The sequence below is a fragment of the Zingiber officinale genome, chromosome 1A (assembly GCF_018446385.1).
Source record: "Zingiber officinale cultivar Zhangliang chromosome 1A, Zo_v1.1, whole genome shotgun sequence".
Lineage (NCBI taxonomy): Eukaryota > Viridiplantae > Streptophyta > Magnoliopsida > Zingiberales > Zingiberaceae > Zingiber > Zingiber officinale.
In genome coordinates, this window is record NC_055987.1 from 21517286 (window position 1) to 21545066 (window position 27781).

Below are 27781 nucleotides of genomic sequence, written 5' to 3' on the forward strand. Positions count from 1 at the left end.
GGAGGCACCCTCCACATCCTATTTAAGGGGGATTTGACCAGCAGCTTAATACAAGATCAGAAACGTGATCCATCTTCCATGTGCTGCTTAATGAACGTTCCGACAAAGCCGCAACTCGACCTCTACGACTAGAAACTTCAAGATCACTGTTCTCTTTTGTCGTTGGTATATTTTACTACATTTAATTGTACTTCAAAGTTATAAAGATTTACGAATTGATAGTGATTTCCCACTGAAAGTGATCAACGATCGCGAGTCTTGGAGTAGGAGTCGCCCAAGGCTCTGAACTAAGTAAATCTTGGTGTTTGGGTTGTTTGTTCTTATTTCCACTACTTTTATTCTTATTCTTCCGAAACGAAAAGTGAAAGCCACGAGCGTTATTCACCCCCCCTAGCGCTTTCGATCCAACAATTGGTATCGGAGCGGGGTCGTTTCGAATTGGTGTAATCACCATTCAAGTATTTTTTTCGTAGTAATTTTCAATTTATCGGAATCGATCGGAATCGGTAGAATTGCCGCCTTCAGATCTAGTTTTTTTTCGTAATCGAAACTTTTGCTCGAAGTTGGTGCAACACCACTCGAGTTCGTGTTTTAATTTTTTAATCCCGTACTACTAATCCAAGACTAAGTCTTGGAACAAGTTTTCTATTTTTTTTTGGCTGTGCAAGATTTCCGTTGCTATAATGGCCCAACAAGAAAGCTATAGCACAACCCGACCATGTTGCCTCCAACACCTTCTTTCTTCGTTGCTTCTGGTTTGGACAATCCAGCTTGTAGTGCCCCTTCTGGTTACTGTTGGACCCCGTGGTAGTTTTGATTTGATCAACCAAGTTGGTTAGGTCCTGCTTTGTATTTGATCCCTGTGTCTGAGTGTGCAGGAGCTTAGGAGCACAGGAAGTCGAGCAGAAGACGTAACTAGCGAGAAGGACGACACGAGAAAGGAGCCGACGGGCTCGGTGCGTCCGAAGGACGAGAGAGCTGTAGAAGAGTACTCCGGTGGGCGTGAAGAGCGTGCGCAGTGTTACGGAGTGTCGGAAGCTGAAGAAAGCCAACGCAAAAGAAGCTGAGCTGGATAAAACAGCTCAAGGCGCCTTCAAGTTGCCTTGAAGGCGCCTTCAGCTTGAAGGCGCCTTAAGCCTGGTCATACAAACCGTTTGCGCAGCGGATAAAGTTTTATCCGCTGAACCCTTGGAGGCTCCTTGGACCCCTATTGGAGGCGCCTTGAACATTCGAGATCAGATTTCCAGAGGCTATTTAAAGGCCCCTGGAGCTAGGAATTCATGACCAATACTGTAAGCAATTCCTAAGCAACTAGTAAGCTTCCAAAAGTGTAAAAGGCTTCTCGGCCTTCAAAGAAGGAGATTTTTGTTAGTGCACTTTTCATCGCCCTGGATTAACAACCCTCTTGGTTGTAACCAGGTTAAATTCTGTTTCTGATTTATTTTCTGTCTCTTTAATTTAGTTGCTATTATTTTACTGCTGATTTTATTTCTGAGTTGAAATCCAAGGAGGGTAGTTTTATTTTTGTTTACAGTAATTCCCCCCCCCCCCCCTCTACCCAGCCTCCGCTGTGTTACGGTCCGCAAGTGTACGGAAATGTCGCAAGTAATATAAAAGATTATCGTATCCACAGGGACTGGAATAAGCACTAGAAATGTCTCAATGCGAATTAGCTAAACAACTATCCAATCGTTTCAAATGCAAAGTGAAGGTAAACAAATCTAATATTAAAGATCAACAAACAAGAGTTTAGTGTTTTGGGTTATGATAAAGGGAGATTCTAGGAGTTTCGGTTTCTTTGTAAGGTTTCTTGAATGTAAATGGTTCACCAATTCTTATACCTCAATTGCCAAACACTTGTAGAAAGTTGTCGGTTCTCTCTTGCAATAGATAACCGGCTAAGGACTGAGAAATGTATCTAAATATGATCAATTAGACGTGAACCTACGTTGTCCTTACACAGAAGCGCACCTATTACTATGCCTTCCTCGGATATCAACATAGAAGCCCACAACTTATTAATCTATCAAGATACAAGAAACTAATCACAAAATCCATCCTACTCTCTTGAATATTCCTATTTCCTCTTCAAGATTATCTCTCAAACGTCCTTACACGGGCTTGCACCTATCACGTGGATCCCTCGGATGATCGAGTGAGAGTTTATCTTTACAAAGTCCACAAGAAATCCAAACAATCAATCAAGAATAAGAATTAAGCACAAATCACCATTAATCATTCAAGATCTAATTGATACAAGCAAGATCAATGTCATTGAAACAAGAAAATGGCAAATCCATATGAGATTACATCAATCCATCATACAAATACTCCCTTAATCCTAGAATACAAGATCTACTCCATGAATCGAGGAAGAATACCCGAAGAAATAAAGATTACAAGCATTTCTTAAATCCCCAATCCAAGAAACCAAGAAAAGGGGAAGGAGAAAACTTATCTACGAAGAAGCCTCGTCTTCGGATCCAATCCTCGCTCCGGAGTCGAAATAGAATCGCCTAGAAATCCTCCCAAGAATGGGAGGAAACCACCAAATCTCGCCTTCTACCAAAGGGGAGAGATCCCTTTCAATTCATGAAGGAAGGTTTAAATAGAGGAGGAAATCTGCCACATGCGGGGTGAGATTCACACGCATGTCCATTCCTTCTCTGAGCTGTGGTTTGGGGGCCAAGACCCCTCTCAAATGCTACACGGTCGTGTGGTGCACACGCCACCACCGCTTGGCCTCTGGAAACCTCACACTGCCGTGTAGATCCACACGGCCATGTAAGGCATCTGCTCTGATTTCTTCAAATCAAGACACGGCCGTGTGAGATTCACACGGCCATGTCCTCTTCCCTTCCTGTTAAGACTCACGGCCATGTGTGGTACACGACCTGATGCTCTCTCCCTTCAATGACGCATAATCTTCACCAATTTCGAATCCAAAAGCAGATTTCGAACCAAAAGAGTAAATATGCTAAAAGGAAAGCTGGAAGTATAAAAATGCATAGATCAAGCATGCTCAAAGTATGTAAATGTGCGTAAAAACATGCATAAAAGAGTATATAATCTACGCACATCACACCCCCAGACTTAAACCTTTGCTTGTCCTCAAGCAAAATGTTGCAGTCTAAATTCATATGTTCTACAACACATTCATAAAACCTAGTGCACTTTCCTAATTCTATCAAAAAGTTTCATTAACAAGCATGATCATGGAAACAAGTAAAGTATGGTTCAAGCATAAGAATCTTGTGCACAGTGTAAAAGTAACTCAACACCCTTCAAGTTTCAATCCATGTCCTAGTCAAGTCGTCATCAAATTTGAATTCCTAATGTTTCTAGTGATAGGCACTTACTCACCATTCACTTGGTTCATATTTCTCAACTAACCCAAGGTCTCAAAGGTGTGCTCAATCTCAAGGGAAGCTAAGCAGTCATTTCCCCAGTAACCTAACTCGGTCTCAAAGGGGTGACTTGCTAGATTCTACTCATGACAACTAATTTTTATATCCCTTTTTTTTTTTTTTACAAGTGTTTGCATTGTGCAAAACTTATTCACAAATGTACTTTTAGCACACATGTTGGGATATTTTGATTTTTCCAAATGAGCTTTAATGATTTGAGCCTCATCCAGTAACCAAAATGAAAGTTGAGAAATCACCATGGAAACCAAGTACTAAGCAAACAAGATGAATCATGACTATTTCAATGACATCAACTATTCAAGCATCAAGCACAAGTGTAGTGAAGATAAAATCCTTAAGGTTGAACCAAAACTAAAACTCATCACCATAAAATTCTTAGCTTATTAATGCTTCCCAAGATAGAAAAAAGAACTACACAAAGTTTACTACTAGCATCATTCGAACATCATGAATCAAGACAATAATCGTGCTAACATTTCACTTGAATCCAAGAAAGCATATAAGTGAAGATTTGATGTTCTCAAAATTGCCATGATTATTTCAAAAACAAACAAAATAAAGCAACAAGCAATTAAAATAAGAACCAACATGAAAAACTAACAAAAACTAAAAACTACATGACACCCCCCCAGACTTAAACTTTTCATCGTCCCGATGAAATCAATATGGTGGAAGAGGTGGAGGTGGACGAGGGAAAGGAGGTCTACAACGTGGTTGGCCAATAGGAAAACTAGGAAAACTTGGAATCTCACCCAAGGATCTATGATACTCATATAAAGCATCTACTTGTTGGCTAGTAAGCATCATGCTCTGCATAAAATCTCTCATCCTAGCCTGATCAGTATCATAAATATATAGGCAAATGTGTGTACATAATATCACTCCAATCCAAAAACTCAATCATCAAATCTACATCTTCCCTAATTCCAAGCATATCAAGAACAGTTGGGTCATATATCTAGTACACACTATCTTTCTATTGACAAGAATTGCAAATCTAGTTACTTGATCATCATTTCTAAACACAATATTGAATTCATTGTCATTACCTTCGTTGCGTGAAGTCCTTTTGCCTTTTCCCTTCACTGGTTGTTTTCCTTTGTCCCTTGATGGCTCCTTCCCTTTGTCTCCACTGGATCCACCACCTCCTTTGCGAAGTTTCTTCAAAATGTTGGACATCTTGATGAGTTTAGATAGGGGAAGAATTGTCTAGGGTTGGAAAAATGGAACTCAAAGAACAAAACTTTAAAGAGCAAAGATCTTAGGTTAGGAGAATGAAAAGTCCAAGTCTTAGAGAGGAAGAGAATCCAGATCTAAGAGATCTTGAGAGATTAGAGAGGAGTTTTTAAGAGATTGGGAGAGAAAGAGATGTTTTGGAGAGTTGGGGGTGTGCGGAACACGGCCAAGATCTGGCCGTGTGAGGTAGTAGGAAGACTTTAATAGCTCCCCTACACGGGCCGTGCAGATCCACACGGCCTCCCCCTCTTCTTTCACTGGTTTCCTCGCACGGCTGTGTCTGGGACACGGCCTCTCCATCTTTCTTCTCGGGATTCTTTACACGGCCGTGTTTGAGATACGGCCTAGGCCCTTTTCTCCTCGGGAAATCCTACACGGCCGTGTCTGGATGACACGGCCCAAGCACTTCCCTTCTCTACAACTTTTGCCTGGCCGTGGGCTCTGTTTTGCACCTAACCTGAAAACAAAATCAAAAGAATGCATCAAACTAAAAGAAATTAAAATACAAATCAAAACTAACTAAAAGAACCCTTGGGTTGCCTCCCAAGAAGCGCTTGTTCAAGGTCTTTAGCTCGACCAAACTTGATCATTCGCTTCTTTTCCTCACCCTTGGAGGACAGATATACTTTTCGTTTTTGTTGGGAGATCTTCTCCCAACATCTTCCACCACATTGTCTCCTTCGTTTGGTGGCCTTCCATGAGGATGGAAATTCCATTCCTCAAGTTTATAAATGCTTGTCCTGCTACAAGAATTTAAAAGAGACGAGACATGGTTAGAGATATTAGATAAATCACATTGCAACCTTTCCTTACCAATTACCAAAGAAAGCTTATGATTTTTGACATCAATTATAGCTCCAGCTGTAGCAAGGAAAGGTCTTCCTAATATGATAGGAATCTTAGGGTCCTCTTCCATGTCCAACACGATAAAATCTGTGGGAATAACATTCTCATCCACCTCTACTGGCACATCTTCTATAATACCCAAAGGGTACCTGCAGGAATGATCGGCAAGTTGAAGTGCCATAGTAGTAAGTTTAATGTTTTTGAGACCTAATTTATTACAAATTGAATAGGGAATGAGGCTAACACTTGCCCCCAAATCACAAAAAGCTTTTTCAAAAAATTCTTTTCCTATGCTGCAAGGAATATAAAAGCTCCCTGGGTCCTTTAGTTTTGGGGAAGTGTTCTTCTCAAAAATAGCACTACATTCCTCACTAAGCGCAATGGTCTCAACCTCTCCTCTTCTTCTCTTGTTTGACATGAGATCCTTCAGGAATTTGGAAAATCTAGGCATTTGAAGAATAACATCAATAAGAGGTACCTCTACACAAATTTCCTTAACTTTTTCTAAAAACTTGCCAAATTCTTCATCTCTCTTGAGCATTGTAAGTCTCTGAGGAAAAGGGACAGCTTTGCTCTGATGGTTCAGTGGAAGAGTCTCTTCAACCTCAATGGTACTATCCTCATTAGCTTGAATCTGATTTGGTATAAAAGGAGAGAGCTCTTCTTCTTTTTGTATCCCTTTTGGAGCAGTCACTTGGGAGTCTCCCAAGGTCCGTCCACTCCTAAGCTCAATTCTATTGCAATGCTCCATAGGATTCACATCAGGTTTTCCTGGAAGTTGTCCTGGTGCTCTGGATGATGAGGAAGCTAGTTGGGCAATTTGACTATCCTGGATCTTTTGATGCTTTTCAGAATTATCCATTCTCTGAATGAGCTTTGCTAAATCTTGCTTCATTTCATTCTGACTTGAGATAATTTCTTCAAGCATCTTTTCAATATTTGACTTTGGTAAGCCTTGAGAAGATAGATGTTGAAAATTTTGTTGCCCAGCTTGAAAATTTGGTCTTGCCCCCATAGATGGTCCTTGATCTTGATTATTTCTGTAAGAAAAATTGGGATGGCTCTTCCATCCAGGGTTATAAGTATTTGAGTATGGGTTGTTCTGCCTTTGATTGTAACTCATGATTGCATCACATTGTTCCAGTTGATTGATTTGTGCAGTGATAGCTCCCAATGGACATGAGTCATTTGAATGCTCTGAACTCCCACATACTTCACAAGATGTACTAATAGCATTGACCATATTAGCACTAGTCCCCATATTCTCAAATTTCTTTGTAAGAGTGTCCAATTTTGCAGACAAAAGAGTGATCGCATCTACATCAAACTTCCCGATGCTTTAATTGTTGGGTTTACGTAAGAATAGCCACCACTTCTTTCATTTGCCCATTGATGATGATTTTGTGCTACCTCAATAATTTCTTCACTTCATCTAAACTTTTGTTCATAAGTGCCCCTCCGTTGAATCAAGGGACACTTTGGTATGATAGTTGATACCATTATAAAAAGTGTGCAAGACTAACCATCTTTCCAACCCATGATGTGGGCATTGTCTGAGCATACTATTATATCTATCCCATGCTTCAAAAAGAGATTCTGACCGTTTGAAGCTTGCAATTAAATTCCTCATATGAGCTGTTTTGCTTGGTGGATAGAATTTATCAAGAAACTGTTGCTCACACTGCTCCCAAGTGGTGATGCTATTAGGGCCAAAGAATTCAGCCATTGCTTTGCCCTATCTCTTAGAGAAAACCCAAATAATAATAATCTAACTGCATCTGAAGGAACTCCATTCATTTTCATGGTACCACATATTTCATAAAAGACATCTAAGTGTTGATTGGGGTCTTCATGAGGTCCTCCACCAAATTGGTTCTGCTGCACTATAGATATAATTTGGATTTGATCTCAAAGTTATTAGCTTCCACCGAAGGTCTTGAAATACTAGATCGAAAACCTCTTGCATAAGGTGCTGCATAATCCTTGAGTGGTCTATTCGCCATGTTCAAATGTTCCTGAATTTGCCTTTGCAGAATTCTTCTTTTATGGAAAGTTCTGGTCAAAAGAATTCCCCTGCAGTTAGATCTTCGCATACACAAGAACAAGATAGCAAATGACAATTCAACAGAAAAAGAAAAATAAAAGAATCAAAAATACAGAATTGAATTTGTACAAAAAGAATTAACAAGAAGTAAAAGTTATAGAAGAAAGTAAAAACAGAAATCTAATGATTAGTTACAACTATGCAATATGAAAGGAAAACAAATGTTATGTTTAGTCTAACTCAATTGATTCCTAATGTTAATGTTATCAGGTACAGCGAACTTGTTGGCCTATTACGGTTATCCGCAAGTGTACGAAATGTCGCAAGTAATATAAAAGATTATCGTATCCACAGGGACTGGAATAAGCACTAGAAATGTCTCAATGCGAATTAGCTAAACAACTATCCAATCGTTTCAAAAGCAAAGTAAAGGTAAACAAATCTAATATTAGAGATCAACAAACAAGAGTTTAGGGTTTTGGGTTATGATAAAGGGAGATTCGAGGAGTTTCGGTTTCTTTGTAAGGTTTCTTGAATGTAAATGGTTCACCAATTCTTATGCCTCAATTGCCAAACACTTGTAGAAAGTTGTCGGTTCTCTCTTGCAATAGATAACCGGCTAAGGATTGAGAAATGTATCTAAATATGATCAATTAGACGTGAACCTACGTTGTCCTTACACGGAAGCGCACCTATTACTATGCCTTCCTCGGATATCAACATAGAAGCCCACAACTTATTAATCTATCAAGATACAAGAAACTAATCACAAAATCCATCCTACTCTCTTGAATATTCCTATTTCCTCTTCAAGATTATCTCTCAAACGTCCTTACACGGACTTGCACCATCACGTGGATCCCTGATGATCGAGTGAGAGTTTATCTTTACAAAGTCCACAAGAAATCCAAACAATCAATCAAGAATAAGAATTAAGCACAAATCATCATTAATCATTCAAGATCTAATTGATACAAGCAAGACAATGTCATTGAAAATGGCAAATCCATATGAGATTACATTAATCCATCATACAAATACTCCTTTAATCCTATAATACAAGATCTACTCCATGAATCGAGGAAGAATACCCGAAGAAATAAAGATTACAAGCATTTCTTAAACCCCAATCCAAGAAACCAAGAAAAAGGGAAGGAGAAAACTTATTCACGAAGAAGCCTCGTCGGTCGATCCAACTCGCCCGAGTCGATCGTCAAGAACTCCCTTAGAATCTTGAAATCCTCCCAAGAATGGGAGGAAACCACCAAATCTCGCCTTCTCCCAAAGGGGGAGAGATCCCTTCAATTCATGAAGGAAGGTTTAAATAGAGGAGGAAAGCTACACTTTACGATATGGTGTGAGATTCACACCATCATCCTCTCTCTCTAAATCTGGTTCCTGGCTCTCCGCCTCGATGCTACACGGCGGTGGTGCACCGCGCGCGCAACTGCCACCACCGCTGTTCTCTGGACACACCCTGCAGGTCCATCCACGGCCATGTAAGGTATCTCCTGATTTATTCAAATCAAGACAGCTGAGAGATTCACCGACCCAATTCCTCTTTGTTGATAAGACTCTACTCTGTGGTATTATTCTCTTTAATCAAGTTTGCACATAATCTTCAATTTCACACCCTCACAATGTAAAATGCACAAAAGCATATCCGAACCAAAAGAGTAAATATGCTAAAGCTGAAAGTATAAGTAAAATGCATAGATCAAGCATGCTCGAAGTAATATGTGAAAACATGCATAAAAGAGTATATATAATCTCACATCACACTGCACCTACAATTGGTATCACGAGTCGCCTCGGACGCTAGGACTAACATGAAGCACTACGATCAAGACAATGGCGGTGCGAACATTCATCATTCCTGAGTCGACGAGATTCTACATGTGGAAGCAAAAATAGAGGTATTCTTTAAAACAGACTTTGATATTTTAATTACTATGAAATATGGTTTTGCAGCTAAAGACAAAGAAGAAAGCCGTGGAACGAAGGAGAAAGATGCATGTAGCTGAATCCACCAAAATCCCTCCGTTACCCACCCGAGGAGGTCGGAGAAGCGGACCACTCGACGGCATCTCAAAGGAAGGGACCGGGAGCTTCCACGAAGGTACCTCAGGCGAAGGCGGCGTGACGGCACATCTCCACAACTAACAAACCTCCGATACAGGAACAAAGGCGAGAAGGTAGCAACTCCAAGCGAGAATCAAGGAGTTGATAACGCAACTAAACTAACCTGGAGAAGAAGTAACCAGCAACCGGGATTCCATCCGATACGCGCTCTCTACTAGGAATGGGTGTCCTTAGTAGATGCTCACTATATCTCTAAGGACTTTGAGGTAAGTAGTTTAGAAAACTTGTTTTCAACTTTCGAACTTCTAACTGCGTAAAAGCGAAGAAGTTGAACCTCAATGTTGCCCTACTGAAAGGATGATGACGATCCCGAAGCGAGCAATCGACGGCAAACATGCATTAATGGTAAGTCACTTTAATAAGTTTTTAAATCTAACAAGTTTAGATCGATCAAGTAAGCGTCATCAAAAGGAAGGGCCACTACAATTCAGTACCGAAGAAGGGCATATCAAGGATGATTGCCCAAAATTGAAGAAGCGAAGGAAAGGCGAGGCGAGGCAAGCAGCGGCAAGGCGACATGGCGATCACCAGAAGTCGAAGTCGAAGAATTCTCAGGATTAGTTCTACTAGCTAACCATCGCTAGAAGAAACGTCTAGCTCAGTATGAGCATCGATGAAGGGAGGAACATCAAGAAGAAAAGCGAGTAAAGGGGAGCACCAGGATCGGGTAAGTAAGGTAATCTATCTAACCTCGCCTGGCTTTTCAATTTATTAAATCACTTTCTAAAGACTTATTCGAATTAGAAAAAAAATAAAATTGAAATGAAATTAAAGCAAAAGCATGTCCACTTGATATGATAGTATAAAATCAGAAAATGATAAATTAAAATTAGAAATTGAAAATTGAAATCGATGCATGCTTAAATAAATTTCTAAATCAAAATTAAGAACTTATAGAAAATTAAATTGGTACATTAGAAAACATTGTCAACTTAGAAAAGTGCCCAAAAATCGTGTACCCCTAAGTTTTGACCAACCCCTCGAGAAAGGAACCTTTATTGGGTTCCAAATTCAGTTTAAATTTCTCTATTAGTTAATAGCTTATAGTGAGAAAATTAACATTGAAATTCTTTATGGAAGCTTTGTCTAAGGAAGTGGTTGTTGTCTCAAAACCAAGAAGGCCTAGTGCCTTCGCCACGACCAAGTCGAAATATTGAAATAAAATATTTAATTAACTTTATGAAAAATTAATTAATGCTTTGAAAGTTTAATCAAACATTTTTGGAAAATGATTTTTATAAATTCAAAAAAAAAAATCAGTTTAGTTAGAAATATTTTTTCTGGAAAATTCTAAAAGTTCATATTACTTAGAATTTTTTTTGGGAAATTTCAAAAATTCAATTTAACTTATAAATTCTTTTTGTAAAATTCTAAAAATTCATTTTTGCTTAGAAATTTTTTTCTAAGAAATTCAATTTAACTTAGAAATTTTTTTTTCTAAATATTCATTTTTGCTCAGAATTTACTCTACCTTAATAATTTGCTTAATATTCTCTTATTGGTACCCCGTTTTTGCTGTGATCAAAGGGGGAGAGAAAAATACAAGTTTAGGAGAAGTTTGGAAAGTTAGGAAAATTAAAAATTAAAAATTTAATATTTTTTCCTAAAATGTGTTGCAATTTTATTTATTGCAAAACTTATGCTTAATATGCTAATTTAGTAATTTTTCTTTAAAAATTACTTTTTGTGTCTATTTTTTCCCTAACTTGAACTTGGGTTGATGCACATCAAAAAGGGGGAGATTGTTGGACCCCGTGGTAGTTTTGATGTGATCAACCAAGTTGGTTAGGTCCTGCTTTGTGTTTGATCCCTATGTCTGAGTGTGCAGGAGCTTATGAGTGCAGGAAGTCGAGCGGAAGACGCAGCTAGCGAGAGAGCTGCGAAATAGTACTCCGATGGGCGTGAAGAGCATGCACGACGTTCGAGGGACGTTAAGCCGGGACGGAAGACTGCTCAAGGAGAAGGCCGGAAATTGGGTTCGGGTGAGCCCTATTTTGGTTGGTCAAAATCACCTAAAAGAACGGAGCATCGGAAGCTGAAGAAAGCCAACGCAAAAGAAGCTGAGTTGGATAAAACAGCTCAAGGCGCCTTCAAACTGTCTTGAAGGCGCCTTCAGCTTGAAGGCGCCTTCAAGGCTGATGAAGGCACCTTCAAGGCTGATGAAGGTGCCTTAAGCCTGGTCATACAGACCGTTTGCGCAGCGGATAAAGTTTTATCCGCTGAATCCTTGGAGGCGCCTTGGACCCCTATTGGAGGCGCCTTGGACCTTCGAGATCAGATTTCCAGAGGCTATTTAAAGGCCCGTGGAGCTAGGAATTCATGACAACTCAAGCAATCAATACTGTAAGCATTTCCTAGTTGCTATTATTTTACTGCTGATTTTATTTCTGAGTTGAAATCCGAGGAGGGTAGTTTTATTTTTGTTTACAGCAATTCACCCCCCTCTTGCCGACCTCCGCTGCACCTACAATTGGTATCAGAGCCTGATCGCCTCAAAAGGACTAACCGCCAATTGAAACACTACGATCAAGACAATGGCCGGCGCGAACATTCATCCCCCAAAGTTCGACGAAGATTTCATTACATGGAAGCAAAAAATGGAGGTATTCTTTAAAACAGACTTTGATATTTTAATTACTATGAAATATGGTTTTGCAGCTCCTAAAGACAAAGAAGAAAACACGTGGAGCAAGAAGGAGAAAGTCGATTTCGTCGCTAACGGAAAAGCTGAATTCCACCTCCTCAGCGTTCTGCCACTTCAAGAGGTAAGTCAGATCGGAAGCTACGACTCAGCGAAAGATCTCTGGGAGAAATTCCTGGAGCTTCACTACTGCAGGCGAAGGTATAAGCGATGCATCCTCACTTTCCTGCCAACTTTGTTTGGGGTTTATATTGGAACCAAGGACAGTAATTTTGTACTGCACCTGTGAATATGGAAAAAGAATTTCTGTCCACTGAGTTCCTGAGCTAATATACATAACTGACTCCATTGAGCCAATGTCCATCAATAATTCTAGGACTGACATCCCTTCTAATTGCATCTTCATTTCTTGGTATTTTTCATCAAATTTATGAAAAGATCCTTTGATCTTTCAAAATTAATAAACGTTAGCATGACTTTAACACTGCTCTAAGAAGCTACAAAATAAAACTTCCTTTAGTCGGTGATAATTCAGTAGCATAAAAATTGTTACACGCCAATAGTAAATCAACCAAGATGATGAGCTTCACGACATCTTTAAGAGAAAGCATCTGATCAACTCAAATATTAACCAGGCAATCTCAGTAAGTTAACCTAATCAAATTATTCAAAAAAGTGCAGAACATTAGAACTGTAGATTCAAAGAAAAATGACATATAAGAACAGTTCACACCATTCCAGAAGAATCTCTCCCCCCACATAGCAAAAGCATGCCATCAGAGCGAGCATTTGAAGGGGCATACGAGTGAATGGAAGGGAAAAAAATGTCAAAAGATCTAAGCCAACTTGAGTCTTTCAATTTATTAAATCACTTTCTAAAGACTTATTCGAATTAGAAAAAGAAAATAAAGAATTGAAAATGAAATTAGCAAAAGCATGTCCACTTGAAATATACGATAGTATAAAATCAGAAAATGATAAATTAAAATTAGAAATTGAAAAATTGAAATCTGATGCATGCTTAAATAAATTTCCTAAATCAAAATTAAGAACTTATGGAAAATTAAATTGGTACATTAGAAAACACCAGGGTCAACTTAGAAAAGTGACCAAAAATCATGTACCCCCTAAGTTTTTGACCAACCCTGTAGAAAGGAACCTTTATTGAGTTCCAAAATCTTTGTTAGTGTAAATTTCTCTGTTAGTTAATAGCTTACAGTGAGAAAATTAAACATTGAAATTCTTTATGCAAGCTTTGTCTAAGGAAGTAGTTGTTGCTCCAATAACCAAGAAGGCCTAGTGCCTCGCCACGACCTGGAAGCTGAAATATTGAAATAAAATATTTAATTAACTTTCTGAAAAAATATTAAAAATTAGAATTAAATAATTCTTTGAAAGTTTAATCAAACATTTTTGGAAAATGATTTTTATAAATTAAAAAAAAATCAGTTTAGTTAGAAATATTTTTTCTGGAAAATTCTAAAAGTTCATATTACTTAGAAGTTTTTTTGGGAAATTTCAAAAATTCAATTTAACTTAGAAATTCGTTTTGTAAAATTCTAAAACTTCATTTTTGCTTAGAAATTTTTTTCTAAGAAATTCAATTTAACTTAGAAATTTTTTTTCTAAATATTTGTTTTTGCTCAGAATTTACTCTACCTTAATAATTTGCTTAATATTCTCTTATTGGTATCCCGTTTTTGCTGTGATCAAAGGGGGAGAGAAAAGTACCAGTTTAGGGGGAGTTAGGAAAGTTAGGAAAATTAAAAATTAAAAATTAAATATTTTTTCCTAAAATGTGTTGCAATTTTATTTATTGCAAAACTTATGCTTAATATGTTAATTTAGTAATTTTTCTTTAAAATTACTTTTTATGTCTATTTTTTCCCTAACTTGAACTTGGGTTGATGCACATCAAAAAGGGGGAGATTGTTGGACCCCGTGGTTGTTTTGATGTGATCAACCAAGTTGGTTAGGTTAGCGCTTTGTGTTTGATCACGTATGTGAAAGCTGCTTGAGGAGCTAGGTGACGGAAGGCAGCCTAGGCAAGGAAGGACGACAGCGAAGTGAGGGCAAGCCGGCGAGAGTCGGTGCGTCAGGGAGAGAAGAGGCAGCAAGTACTATGGATGGGCCGGGCGTTCAGGCGGAAGCGGGACACTGCGAGGAGAAGGTCGGTAAATTGGGTGCTCCTTAAATCACCCAAACGGAGGCGTTAGTCAAGAAAGCCAAGAAGGAGTGGTTGGATAAAAGCCTGTTGGCCTTAAAGAATAGCCTTGAAAAGGCAGCTTAGTGGAAGCCATTGGGCGATTGTTGCACAGAAAGATAAAGTTTTATCCATGAACCCCTAGGCAAATTGGACCCCTATTGGAGGCGCCTTGGACCTTCGAGATCAGATTTCCTGAGTCTATTTAAAGGCCCGTGGAGCTAGGAATTCATAACAACTCAAGCAATCAATACTGTAAGCAATTCCTAAGCAACTAGTGAGCTTCCAAAAGTGTAAAAGACTTCTCCATCTTCAAAGAAGGAGATTTTTGTTAGTGCGCTTTTCATCGCCCTGGATTAACAACCCTCTTGGTTGTAACCAGGTTAAATTTTGTTTCTGATTTATTTTCTGTCTCTTTAATTTAGTTGCTATTATTTTACTACTGATTTTATTTCTGAATTGAAATTTGAGGAGGGTAGTTTTATTTTTGTTTACAGCAATTCACCCCCCCTCTTGCCGGCCTCCGCTGCACCTACAGTTACAGTCGTAGCAGGTAACTCCAGTCTTGACCTTTGAATTTGATTGAGTCGCCTTCTTCTTTTTGCACATTTTCCATACGAGTTTTACTAGTTTGGCAGTAATCTCATTGTCGTCTTCCGTGTCTGATTCATCTTTGGACTTGGGTTTAATCTGATGTTTTTTCCTCGCCTCCTTGCTTGTTCCTGCAACCAATGCAATACCTTTCTTGGCTGGACACGCATTAGTCAGTTCGTGCAATTCGAATTTGAAAAATAGTTCATCTAATTTAATTTGAGAAATATCCTTGGACACTTTGTAGGCATCAATGATGTGCGTAGATTATATACTCTTTTATGCATGTTTTTATGCACATTTACATACTTTGAGCATGCTTGATCTATGCACTTTTATACTTCCAGCTTTCCTTTTAGCATATTTACTTTTTTGGTTCGGAGATCTGCTTTTTGTGCATTTTCTGTACACAGGAGTCGAAATTGGTGAAGATTATGCGTCCTCGGGCAAGCTTGGAAGGAATTGAAGGGAGAGAGCATCACGTGGCCACACTACTCGGAACAGAAGGAAGAAGGGAAGAGTGGCAGGAATCACTGCCGTGTCTTGATTTGAAGAAATTAGAGCAGATGCCTTACATGGCGTGTAGATCTACTGCGGTGTGGTTTCCAAAGGCCAAGCGGTGGTGTGCACCACACTGTAGCATTTCCAGAGAACAGAGGGTCCGGCCGTGTGAGTCACACGACTGTGTGACTGAACTCACATGGCCGTGTCAGGGGCCATGTGGCGCCCGATTCCTCCTCTATTTAAACCCTCCTTCATGAATTGAAAGGGATCTCTCCTTGGGAGAAGGCAAGATTTGGTGGTATCCTCCCATTCTTGGGAGGATTTATGGGTGATTCTAGGAGTTCGACTTTGGAGCGAGGATTGGATCCGATGACGAGGCTTCTTCAGAGATAAGTTTTCTCCCCTTTTCTTGGTTTCTTGGATTAGGGATTTAAGAAATGCTTGTAATCTTTATTTCTTTGGTTATTCTTCCTCGATTCATGGAGTAGATCTTGTATTCTAGGATTAAGGGAGTATTTGTATGATGGATTGATGTAATCTCTTATGGATTTGCCAATTTCTTGTTTCAATGACATTGTCTTGCTTGTATCAATTAGATCTTGAATGATTAATGGTGATTTGTGCTTAATTCTCATTCTTGATTGATTGTTTGGATTTCTTGTGGACTTTGTAAAGATAAACTCTCACTCGATCATCCGAGGGATCCACGTGACAGGTGCAAGCCCGTGTAAGGACGTTTGAGAGATAATCTTGAAGAGGAAATAGGAATATTCAAGAGAGTAGGATGGATCTTGTGATTAGTTTCTTGTATCTTGATAGATTAATAAGTTGTGGGCTTCTATGTTGATATCCGAGGAAGGCATAGTAATAGGTGCGCTTCTGTGTAAGGACAACGTAGGTTCACGTCTAATTGATCATATTTAGATACATTTCTCAGTTCTTAGCCGGTTATCTATTGCAAGAGAGAACCGGCAACTTTCTACAAGTGTTTGGCAATTGAGGGATAAGAATTGGTGAACCATTTACATTCAAGAAATCTTACAAAGAAACCGAAACTCCTAGAATCTCCCTTTATCATAACCCAAAACACTAAACTCTTGTTTGTTGATCTTTAATATTAGATTTGTTTACCTTCACTTTGCATTTGAAACAATTGGATAGTTGTTTAGCTAATTCGCATTGAAACATTTCTAGTGCTTATTCCAGTCTCTGTGGATACGATAATCTTTTATATTACTTGCGGAGCGTAACAAGTTTTTGGCGTCGTTGCCGGGGACTGCGCTATAACATTAGGAATTATCAATTGAGTTAGACTAAACATAACATTTGTTTTCCTTTCATATTGCATAGTTGTAACTAATCATTAGATTTCTGTTTTTTTTTTACTTTCTTGTATAACTTTCACTTCTTGTTAATTCTTTTTGTACAAACTCAATTCTGCATTTTTGATTCTTCTATTTTTCTTTTTTTGTGTCGAATTGCTATCTGCTATCTTGTTCTTGTGTATGCGAAGATCTAACTTTGCAGGGAATTCTTTCCTTTTGTAGATTGATGGAACTTTCCATAAAAGAAGAATTCTGCAAAGGCAACAGGAACATTTGAACATGGCGAATAGACCACTCAAGGATTATGCAGCACCTTATGCAAGAGGTTTTCGATCTAGTATTTCAAGACCTTCAGTGGAAGCTAATAACTTTGAGATCAAATCCGCAATTATATCTATAGTGCAGCAGAACCAATTTGGTGGAGGACCTCATGAAGACCCCAATCAACACTTAGAGGTCTTTTATGAAATATGTGGTACCATGAAAATGAATGGAGTTCCTTCAGATGCAGTTAGATTATTATTATTTGGGTTTTCTCTAAGAGATAGGGCAAAGCAATGGCTGAATTCTTTGGCCCCTAATAGCATCACCACTTGGGAGCAGTGTGAGCAACAGTTTCTTGATAAATTCTATCCACCAAGCAAAACAGCTCATATGAGGAATTTAATTGCAAGCTTCAAGCAGACTGACTCAGAATCTCTTTTTGAAGCATGGGATAGATATAATAGTATGCTCAGACAATGCCCACATCATGGGTTGGAAAGATGGTTAGTCTTGTACACTTTTGATATTCGAGGAAGGCATAGTAATAGGTGCGCTTCTGTGTAAGGACAACATAGGTTCACGTCTAACTGATAATATTTAGATACATTTATCAGTCCTTAGCCGGTTATCTATTGCAAGAGAGAACCGGCAACTTTCTATAAGTGTTTGGCAATTGAGGGATAAGAATTGGTGAACCATTTACATTCAAAAAATCTTACAAAGAAACCGAAACTCCTAGAATCTCCCTTTATCATAACCCAAAACACTAAACTCTTGTTTGTTGATCTTTAATATTAGATTTGTTTATCTTCACTTTGCATTTGAAACAATTGGATAGTTGTTTAGCTAATTCGCATTGAGACATTTCTAGTGCTTATTCCAGTCCCTGTGGATACGATAATCTTTTATATTACTTGCGACATTTCCGTACACTTGCGGAGCGTAACAATCAACCATGGATGCCTACAAGGTGTTCCTCGGAAATGCATTAAGTGCATACCTTATAATGTCGCGATTTTTCACTTTTTGTCTGATCGCGTGGAGTCCATTCAACAGGTCTTGAATTCGCATGTGAAGCCGGCTTGCTGTCTCTCCTTCCTGCATTTTAATATTATATAATTTATTAAAGAGTAGATCACGCTTAATTACTTTTGTGTCAGACGTGCCCTCGTGTAGTTCGATCAGTTTTTCCCACATCTCTTTCGCGCTTGAGAATGAGTCGACTTGATTTAGCTCCTCCTTTATAAGGCCGGATTGGAGGGTGCAGGTGGCTTTGGCGTTGACCTCGACTTTCTTGATTATGCTTGCGCCCCAGTTTTCACAAGGTACAGGTTTTCTCGAACCATCGAGTGAAAGAGTGATCCTAGTCTTGATGATCATCCATATTTCGAACTGAGTTTGGAGGTATGACTCCATTAGGCCCTTCCAGTAGCTAAAGCCCTCACCGGTGAAGAGCGGAGGGCGGGCTGTGTTGTAGCATTCTTGATGGGTCATTATAGAAAAGGAGATCTTGCACACAAGGAAAAACAAAAAACTTGTTCCAAGACTTAGTCTTGGATTAGTAGTGTGGGATTAAGAAAAATAAACACGCGAACTCGAGTGGTGTTGCACCAACTTCGAGCAAAAATTTTGATTACGAAAAAAATGAATCAGAATACGGCAATTATATCGATTTCGATTTATTCCGAAAAATTAAAAACTACCACAAAAATATTGCTTGAATGGTAGTTGCACCAATTCGAAGTGACCCCGCTCTAATACCAATTGTTGGATCAAAAACGTTAGAGGGGGGGGGGTGAATAGCGCTCGTGGTTTTCACTTTAGTTTCAAAAAATTTAACGAGTAAATGTAGCAAAAAAGTAAACCATACAAACGCAAACACCAAGGATTTTTTACTTGGTTCAGAGCTTGGGGTGATTCCTAGTCCAAGGCCCACGCTCGTTGAGCATTTACTTTGGGCAATCACTATAAGTTTGCAAGAGTACAATTTTAGAGTACAGCAATTAAGTACAGTAAGAAAATATACCAACAACTTTAAGAATAGAAAATTCGAGGCTTCAGGCTGTCGGTGTCTTGCTACAGCTTTATCGGGTGGTTCTTTGAGCAGTGCACGGAAGATGGATCACGTTTTCGTTGTTCTCCCTTGCTGCTGCTCGAGACTGCCTTTTATAGCATGTGGAGGGTGCCTCCAACACCATGGAGGGTGCCCTCAACCCCACCAAAAATGCAGTGTCGATAAGCCTTGACTTCTTCACGGCTTATCCTCCTGAGAACGCCTCCAACTACATAGAGGGCGTCCCACTGCATCTAGGCAGCCATGCTCCATGAGGGTGCCTCTCGATTAGAGCTCTGGTTGTCAACGAGGCTCTTCGATGAAGAGTGGACTGGATGAGTGACCATAACACGAGGGCATCTTTTTTATCCAAGGGAAAAATTAGAGGTTTTGCTTTTTTTTTTTAGTCACCCTGCAATTAGCACAACAAAATAAATTAAACATAATAATTTGACAGTTACCGGACTGTCCGATTCTGACTTCGGATTTTCGACCGGAAACCCTAGGTCAAACCGACGCCTACTATTCCCTCACCGGGGAATACATCCTCACCTACTCCACTCAAGAGAGTGTACCTATTGCCAATTGATCCTCCAAACCAACTGGATTTTTGCTCAGCGCCCGAGACTCCAGGACTTTTCGTTGGCCATCCGTTCCATGACCTGTCCAGTCTTTCATCTGGTTCGCGACACCAGGACTTTCCACCTAGATTTCTCGACTCTAGGACTTTTGCCCGAAGCCTTCGACCCGCCAAGACTTTTTGCCTACGGTTATCACCCCATAGGACCTAGGGTTACCACCCCTAAAGTTTTCCACCTGCCTAACCACAGCTAGGACTTTTGCCTAAGTACACTTAGGACTTTTCTGCAAATTCATTCAAACACATTAGATAACAAAACAACTTAACTTTAGACCCTTTGACATAATCAAAACACAGGTTCGACTGTCGGATGCTTCCCGCACCAACAATTATTTCTAAATTTTTATTTAATTTTATTTTTTTTTAATTAATTAATTTACTTGAATTGATTTGGTAAATGTTCTGTTTGACCAAGTCAAGGTTAATGTCGATTTGATCAAAATATTTATTGAATTTATCAGAATCTAGATTATTTTTTAGTTATGAATTTGAATAATGTAAATCTAGATTATCATGGACCATATTTGGGATAATTTCATATTTATCTAACTTATCATGCACATTATTTAAACTACTATTGATAGGGGTATTTTGATAAATTATACTAACATTAAGCGCATCCCTTAATTCAGTAGGTTTCTCCGTTGGATTTAACTCGAGTCTGGATTCACTTTTGACCTGATCCTCTAGCTCTATCAGCCCCTCGTGAAGCTTGGTTAGCCAAGTCCAGAACTCATAGGCATCTCAGTATTCTCCAATTATGCATGTAATTTTATTAGGTAATAATTTTATAATTAAATTTATTACCTTTCTATTGGCTTCTTTGTTTTAGGTTAATCGCCTCAGTGTCATGCCGCCATCGAAATCATTCATAAGGATGAAGCATTCCATCTACATCTTCCATAGATTGAATTCGTGCCTCTTGTGCATCTCATATGGTGGTGGTTCGTGGATGCTCCGTCCTTCTTGATGAGACATTGGTATACTTGCAAAGAATATAAATAAGAAGCAATTTCCAAGACTTTTTCTTGGGTAAGTAGTGTGAGAGATAAAGAAATAAAGACATTTAACCAATTTCAAAAATAATAATAAAATAAAAAAATATTATGAAAAATTTTGTTAAACGAGTTATTTCACCAATTCTAACTAATATTGAAAAAATTAAAAAAAAATAGAGGGAAAAAATGAAAGATGAAAAAAATAAGTTTTAATAAAAAATGATATATAATTTTTTTCTTTTAAAAGGGAACCCCTTTACCTGATTGGTGGTTGCACCAATTTAGAGCAGTACCCGTTTTGATACCACTTATTGGATCGAGTCACACATAAGAGAGGGGGTGAATCACGTGGTTTTCAAAACTTGTTTTATTATTTAAATAAAAACACGAGTACGTGCAGCGAAAAATTAAGAAAAAAAACACAAGAAAACACGGTCGATTTACTTGGTTCGGAACCTTCAGCGACTCCTACTCCAGCATCCAGATCCCACGGACCATAGATGAGCAATCCACTAAAATATATCTTTCGGTACCTCCGCAAGAGGGAATCGAGTACAAAAAATTTAGGTGAAGTGTAACACGCTACACTTCCCTTTTTCAGTAATTAAGTATAAAAAAATTTGTTACCAACACGTAGGGATCGATGTGAGAGCACTCTTGTGTCGATGTCGATCTACCAACTATGATTGGAAGTCCTCGGAGTAGTCGTCGGGCGCAGTAGAGTCGTAGCAGGAAGTAAGAGCAGTCGGAACCTCGAATTGACGCGTAGTAGGTCGTATAGTAGTTATTGTGAGAAGCTTAGTCGAGACTAGCTTATAAAGGCCATGGAAGGTGCCTTCCATAGGCGTTGAAGGTGCCTCCAATGAGTCAATCTGATCCTGAATTCTACTGAAGCTTTATCGTTGAATCTGTCAACATTTATCCTTTAGAAGGCACCTTCAAGCCATTGAAGGTGCCTTCCATGAATAGTGTGAAGGTGCCTTCCAATGCTTGAACCGCTTTCAGACACTATTCATCCGAAGGCTTTTTGCTCATTTTGCCCTGCAAGTTGTATTAGTCCAAAACTAAAATATCTAACCTGCAAAACAAGATTAGCACAGTCATAATAAGTAGTAGTAATTAGCTCATGTCCTCCCAAGACCAGTAACTAGTCAAAGTCTCATATTAGGGATCTAAAATGGACCTAATTTGCACCGACACCTACTATCCCTCAACTGGGGTGCGCCCTCACTTAGTCACTCTCCTCCAATGACTTACCTTAACTTATCAATTTGCTGTTGGTTGACTAGCCTCTTGACCCACCAGATTTTTATGCCAGTTGTCCGGTCCGCAGATCCAACTGGACTTCTATCGGTTGTCCGATCGCTCAGATCCAACTAAACTTTCTGCCAGATATCCGGTCAGCCCATTGACCTATCTGGACTTTGCACCAGCTATCTGGCCTCGCGAACCTATCTGGATTTCAGCCTGGTGCCCGGTTATTTGGACTTATCAATTCCTGCACACTTGGTAACACAATTAGATTACAAAACACCTAACTTAATTCACTTATCATTCATCAAAATCTAAGTTAGACAGTTATAGCAAACTGCACCAACATATAGTACTAATTTGATCTTGCACCAAGACTCTCAAAGAGTGATCCACCGATGACATGGAAAAGATATTGGCTACTGCTACTACTTAGAACCACTAGGAGAAGGAGGTCGAAGGGAGAAACCATCGTCTTCCGGAGCACTTGGAGAATAACATAAACTGAAAACAAGAGTTACAATGGCGTCGGAATGCCCCAGCGTTACTACTCTGACGCTCAAGTAAGAATCGATCCAAAGATGAAGAGCCAAGTGAACTAATGAATAGTTGAGAGTTGTTTTTTTTTAAGAGAACCGATATGTTTTCTGCTTGCTCCTTTTTTTATGCTACCTTCAATGACTTTTTATCTTCTTTATATCAATGATCATTTATTTCTCCTATCAACTTTACGTCTTCCTGGTGTGTTAATAATTATCATTAATTGGTGTGCTAATAATTATCATTAATGCCCTTGACAGTTTATCTTCGATGGGTAATGCTAAATGGTCAAAATCTAGCCAGCTAGAATATATACATCATGTATATGGATAGACATTTTAGTAATATATATATATATATATATATATATATATATATATATATATATATATATTGATCCCGTCTGTAAGCTGAGTCGGATGAAGGCGGGCCTCGATGTACTGGAAGTTGACGGAAAGTCACCGCGGAGTCTGATCTACCTAGCCCCCCCCCCCCCTCGCGGAGAGGTTCGCACGAGCGGATGATGAAGGAATATGACCAAGGTGATGACAATACGGCTCTGCGCATACTCAAACGAGCACCCCAGTTGTTAGAAATCAGAAATCAGGGAAAAAGTCCCCGGGTCAGGCCCTTCGACGCTCAAGGCAGGTACTTTTTCCCTAGAAAATACAAAGAAAGGATGAAAAATAAATACTAGTGAGAAAATGACGAGTGAGCATACCTGCATAAGGGACAAAGCATCCCTTTTATACTGCAACGGAAGTTTCTGAGTCTGACGGGTGTCAGGGAATGTCGGCTGTTAGGCTTTGTCTGGCGGTAAATGACACGTGGCACCTTCTTATAGGCTGGCGATGGAATCAAAAGGGGTAATGAGCCCCAACTGTTCGCATATTCCCTGACACACTGATTATTCTCTGGCATTCTCTGACAGGCAGTTGCGATTCCCTGACTTGTTTGTACGTCCCGACCTGCACGCCCAGGTCTGTATCCCGACCTGCCTCTGCCCGCTATTCTCCATGGCTTGTTCGTTCCGACTTGCACGCTTAGGTCTATATCCTGACCTGCCTCTGTCCACTGTTCTCCATGGCTTGTCCGTTCCGACCTGCACGCCCAGGTTTGTATTGCGACCTGCCTCTGTGGTTATCCATGGGTTGTCCGTTCCGACCTGCACGCCCAGGTCTATATCCCAACCTGCCTCTGTGGTTATCCATGGCTTGTCCGTTTCGACCTGCACGCCCAGGTTGTTCTACGCAAGGGGCCTTCTTTCCTTTACCTTTACCTATCTTGTGGGCTCCGTCCTCAGTTGTACCTGGCTTGTGGGCCCGGTCCTTGATCGCTAACAGGGCTGGCACTTGTCTGACTTATAATCCTATCCTTTGACCGCCCCGTCAGCTGAGACTTTGACCATGGCCATGTAAGCTTGACTTCTGACCAGCCACGGAGGCTGGACCTCTGACCTCCACGTAAGCTTGACTTCTGACCTCCACATAAGCTTGACTTTTGACTCTCTTGTGGTCCTGATTCCTAACTACATCATCTTACTGACGCCACGAACATGCACCGTATCACAAGCCTCCCCCTTAAGTCTAATCGAAGGAGGCGTTAGTCCAACTGACTAGGCCCAAGTCCTTGTGTTACCTGACCTGGTTCTTGCCTCCTCTGTCGGCCTGTCTTCTGTCTATCTTCTGTCGAATTTCTCGCCGTCCCAGAAGATAAACGAGCTCATTCTATGCATATGTTGACTCCTTGACTTCCGAACGTACTCTTTTCCCATAAATGTCACACGGTTCTCCAAGCATCAACTCAAATTCTGAGGAAATCCCTTCACCTTCTCCTTCCTTATAAAAGGTCCGAGCATCTAATACCTCAAGCTATCTGCTTGCTAATAAAGTATCTTGTCTCCATGGAACCTACAACAGAACCTAGCGAACTTGCTTCTTTACTTTGGCAAACTTCCCATCTGCTGGAGTTATCAGCTCAGAAAGAGGAAGCCTCGCTTCAGAAAATTACTGCTCTGACGGAGTTACTGGCTCAAAAATAAGAAATCCTGCTGGAAATGACTGCGAGCAGAGATTTTCAAGCGTCCCTTACTCATGAAATGGAAAGCCTCTGGTTGGCCGCCAAATCCAAGACCCGGGCCGAAGTTGCTCTCAAGCTGAAAGCTCAATCTGACTTCCAGAGCCAAGTCCACTATATTATTTACTTAAAGATGAAACATGAGGATTAGGTGACTCTCCTGAAAGAGGAAGGACGGATCAAAGATGAGACTATTGGGCAACTGAAGCGCGCCATCGATCTTATTAAGGAAGAGTTAACTAAAGCTCAAGCTCATCTGACCAGGAAGGATCAAGCCTCTGGATCTGGCAGCCGTGTAAACTCTTAAAAAATGTACCCCTGATTAATGGAATAAAACATGTTCCTTGCATTCTACTCATGGGGTAGCCTCACACCCCATTGCTCGGGTAACCTTATATTTCTATAAAACACCTGCGTTTCTCTAATATTTCTAGCAAAAATGATAAAGATAACTTGCTTACACCATCTTCTTTTTACCTCATAACATATGAGCCCCCGGCCAGGGCAATTGAGACATTTGAGGGTGTGGCTGCGACTTGAGGATGTGCCTGCGAAATTGCATATTTAGCAAAACCCCTAGAAATATGGCTTACTGACCAGTCAGACACGAGAACTTGGCTTGTTGTATCTTTCTTTGACGAGTATAAGGAATGTTGACCGAGAAAATCATTGCATCGATCGGGAAGGTTGTTGGGCATGAGAGCATGCTCACTTATAACTCACACTGGGGCGAGAGTCTAGGACCCGACCTGGATGGTCGTTGGGCGTGAGAGCATGCTCACTTATAACTCGTGACCGGGGCAGTGAGTGCGAACCGACAGGCGATCGTGCGAGAGCATAGCTCACTTATAAGTCCTGCCAGTGGCCACAGGAGTCGTTGGGCGGCACAGCGGGCTGGCTTCTTGTGACGGGGCGAGAGTCTGGGACCTGACCTGGACGACCGTTGGGCGTGAGAGCATGCTCACTTATAACTCGCACTGGGGTGAGAGTCTGGGACCCGACCTGGACGATTGTTGGGCGTGAGAGAATGCTCACTTATAACTCACACTAGGGCAAGAGTCTGGGATCCGACCTGGACGGTCGTTGGGTGTAAGAGCATAGCTCAATTATAACTCACACTAGGGCGAGAGTCTGAGACCCGACCTGAACGACCGTTGGGCGTGAGAGCATAGCTCACTTATAACTTGCACTGGGGCGAGAGTTTGGGACTCGACTTGGACGACCATTGGGCGTGAGAGCATGCTCACTTATAACTCGCACTGGGGCGAGAGTCTGAGACCCGACCTAGACGGTCGTTGAGCGTGAGAGCATGCTCACTTATAACTCGAACTGGGGCGAGAGTCTGAGACCCGACCTGGACGACCGTTGGGCATGAGAGCATAGCTCACTTATAACTCACACTGGGGCGAGAGTCTGGGACCCGACCTGGACGGCCGTTGGGCGCGAGAGCATAGCTCACTTATAACTCGCACTGGGGCAAGAATCTAGGACAGTCGACCGGGAATTTTTATTGAAACCCGTTCGGAAATAGATGTCGCTGACCTAGGGGTGATTTCCCGACCAGGACAAACGTTGCCGACCTCGGGGTGTTTTCCCGACCAGGATAGATATTGCCGACCTGGAGGTGATTTCCCGACCAGGAATTGTTTGAAGAGACCGCTTCGACTTTGTCTGCAGGCAAGAGATACCCAGTATCAGATGTATTGTGAAGATAAAAATATTAAAATCTTACTCAGTCCTTATGGAGAAGATGTCTAATGGCCTCGCCACATTCGAATTTCTTTCCCGCCCATTTTCTGCGTCGCTTCCCAAGAAAATCGCGTGGCAGACGTTTCCGTATGCCCGCTACATTTCATGATTTCTTTATCACGTCCATCATTAATACGCTTCCTAGGGGGTGACACCTGTCTCACGCCTTTATTGCTTACGCCGTATGACGCCGCCGACTCCACTCCTTTTTGTACACGACTTCCCAGAAGAGCATGTTGTTCTGTGATCGGACAGCTTTGGGCGCTTTACCCAAAATTATACTCGACACATCTTTTCGATATTCCCTAGGAAAACCCACTTTATAAGCCCTAAAGGCAGCCCGCCGTCGTTGCCTTGAGCGTTTCAACTATCCTCGTCTCCCCGTTGCTTCGTTGTCTCTGGTGTCTCAGCCCTTCTCCTTCTCAACTGACCTCTTCTTCAACCTTCCTCACCTTGATAATGGCTGACGGTAAGGCCTCCTTTTGGTATTCGTGTTTCATTTCTGACATAGACAACCATGACCTATCCGTGATCCGGTCTGACTTGAGACTTAGTGAGGCTTACGAGCTTCGAATTCCCACACCTAGCGAACATCCATCATCCACCTAGTAAGGCCTCTTTAAGGATCAACTTCTGGGAGGCCTTCGTTTTCCCATACATCCATTCATCTCTGCACTGAGCCGCTACTTTGGTATCTGTACCTCTCAATTTGCTCCCAACTTCTTCAAGGTTGTGTGTGGCACTGTCATTCTATGTCGCATATACCAAATTCCCTTGACCGTTCAGCTATTCCATCATTTTTATTCTTCCAAACGCTTGGAACCGGGAGTCTTCATGGTACAGGTTAGGCCTGATTATAAGTTCTTTTCTGAGATGTCCTCTTCCAACAAGGGGTGGAAATCTCGTTTCTTCTTTATTAGATCACCTGAACCCTTGGCCGAGCTGACCCAATGGCGTTCTGACATCCCTTCCAACCTCCCTGTACATCAGCATCAGTCTTCCTGCGACGCCGCTTTAGAAAAACTTCAAGGTGTGAGCGTTCGCTTGTCTATAATACTGTTGGAAGGCTTTTTGTATTCTTTCGGGCTCAGCCCAATTCAGGCAGAGATAGGGGCTCTGTTAGGTAAGACCCCATTTTCCTCCTTACTATTCTTCGCTAACTGAGGTATCTCACTTTCCCTTTGCAGAGACTGCCATGCTCCGGGCTTATTCCTCAAATTTAAAGCACCAATCTCTCGCCGTTTTGAGAA

The 27781-nt window shown here is 40.6% G+C and overlaps 1 non-coding gene across 1 annotated transcript; it reads right to left on the reverse strand.

Moving 5' to 3' along the window:
• Positions 1-17612: 17612 nt before the first annotated feature.
• LOC122039257 lies at positions 17613-17718 on the reverse strand. Its single transcript, XR_006128119.1, has one exon. It is a non-coding gene; the product is annotated as a small nucleolar RNA R71 (small nucleolar RNA).
• Between the last annotated feature and the right edge of the window lie 10063 nt (positions 17719-27781).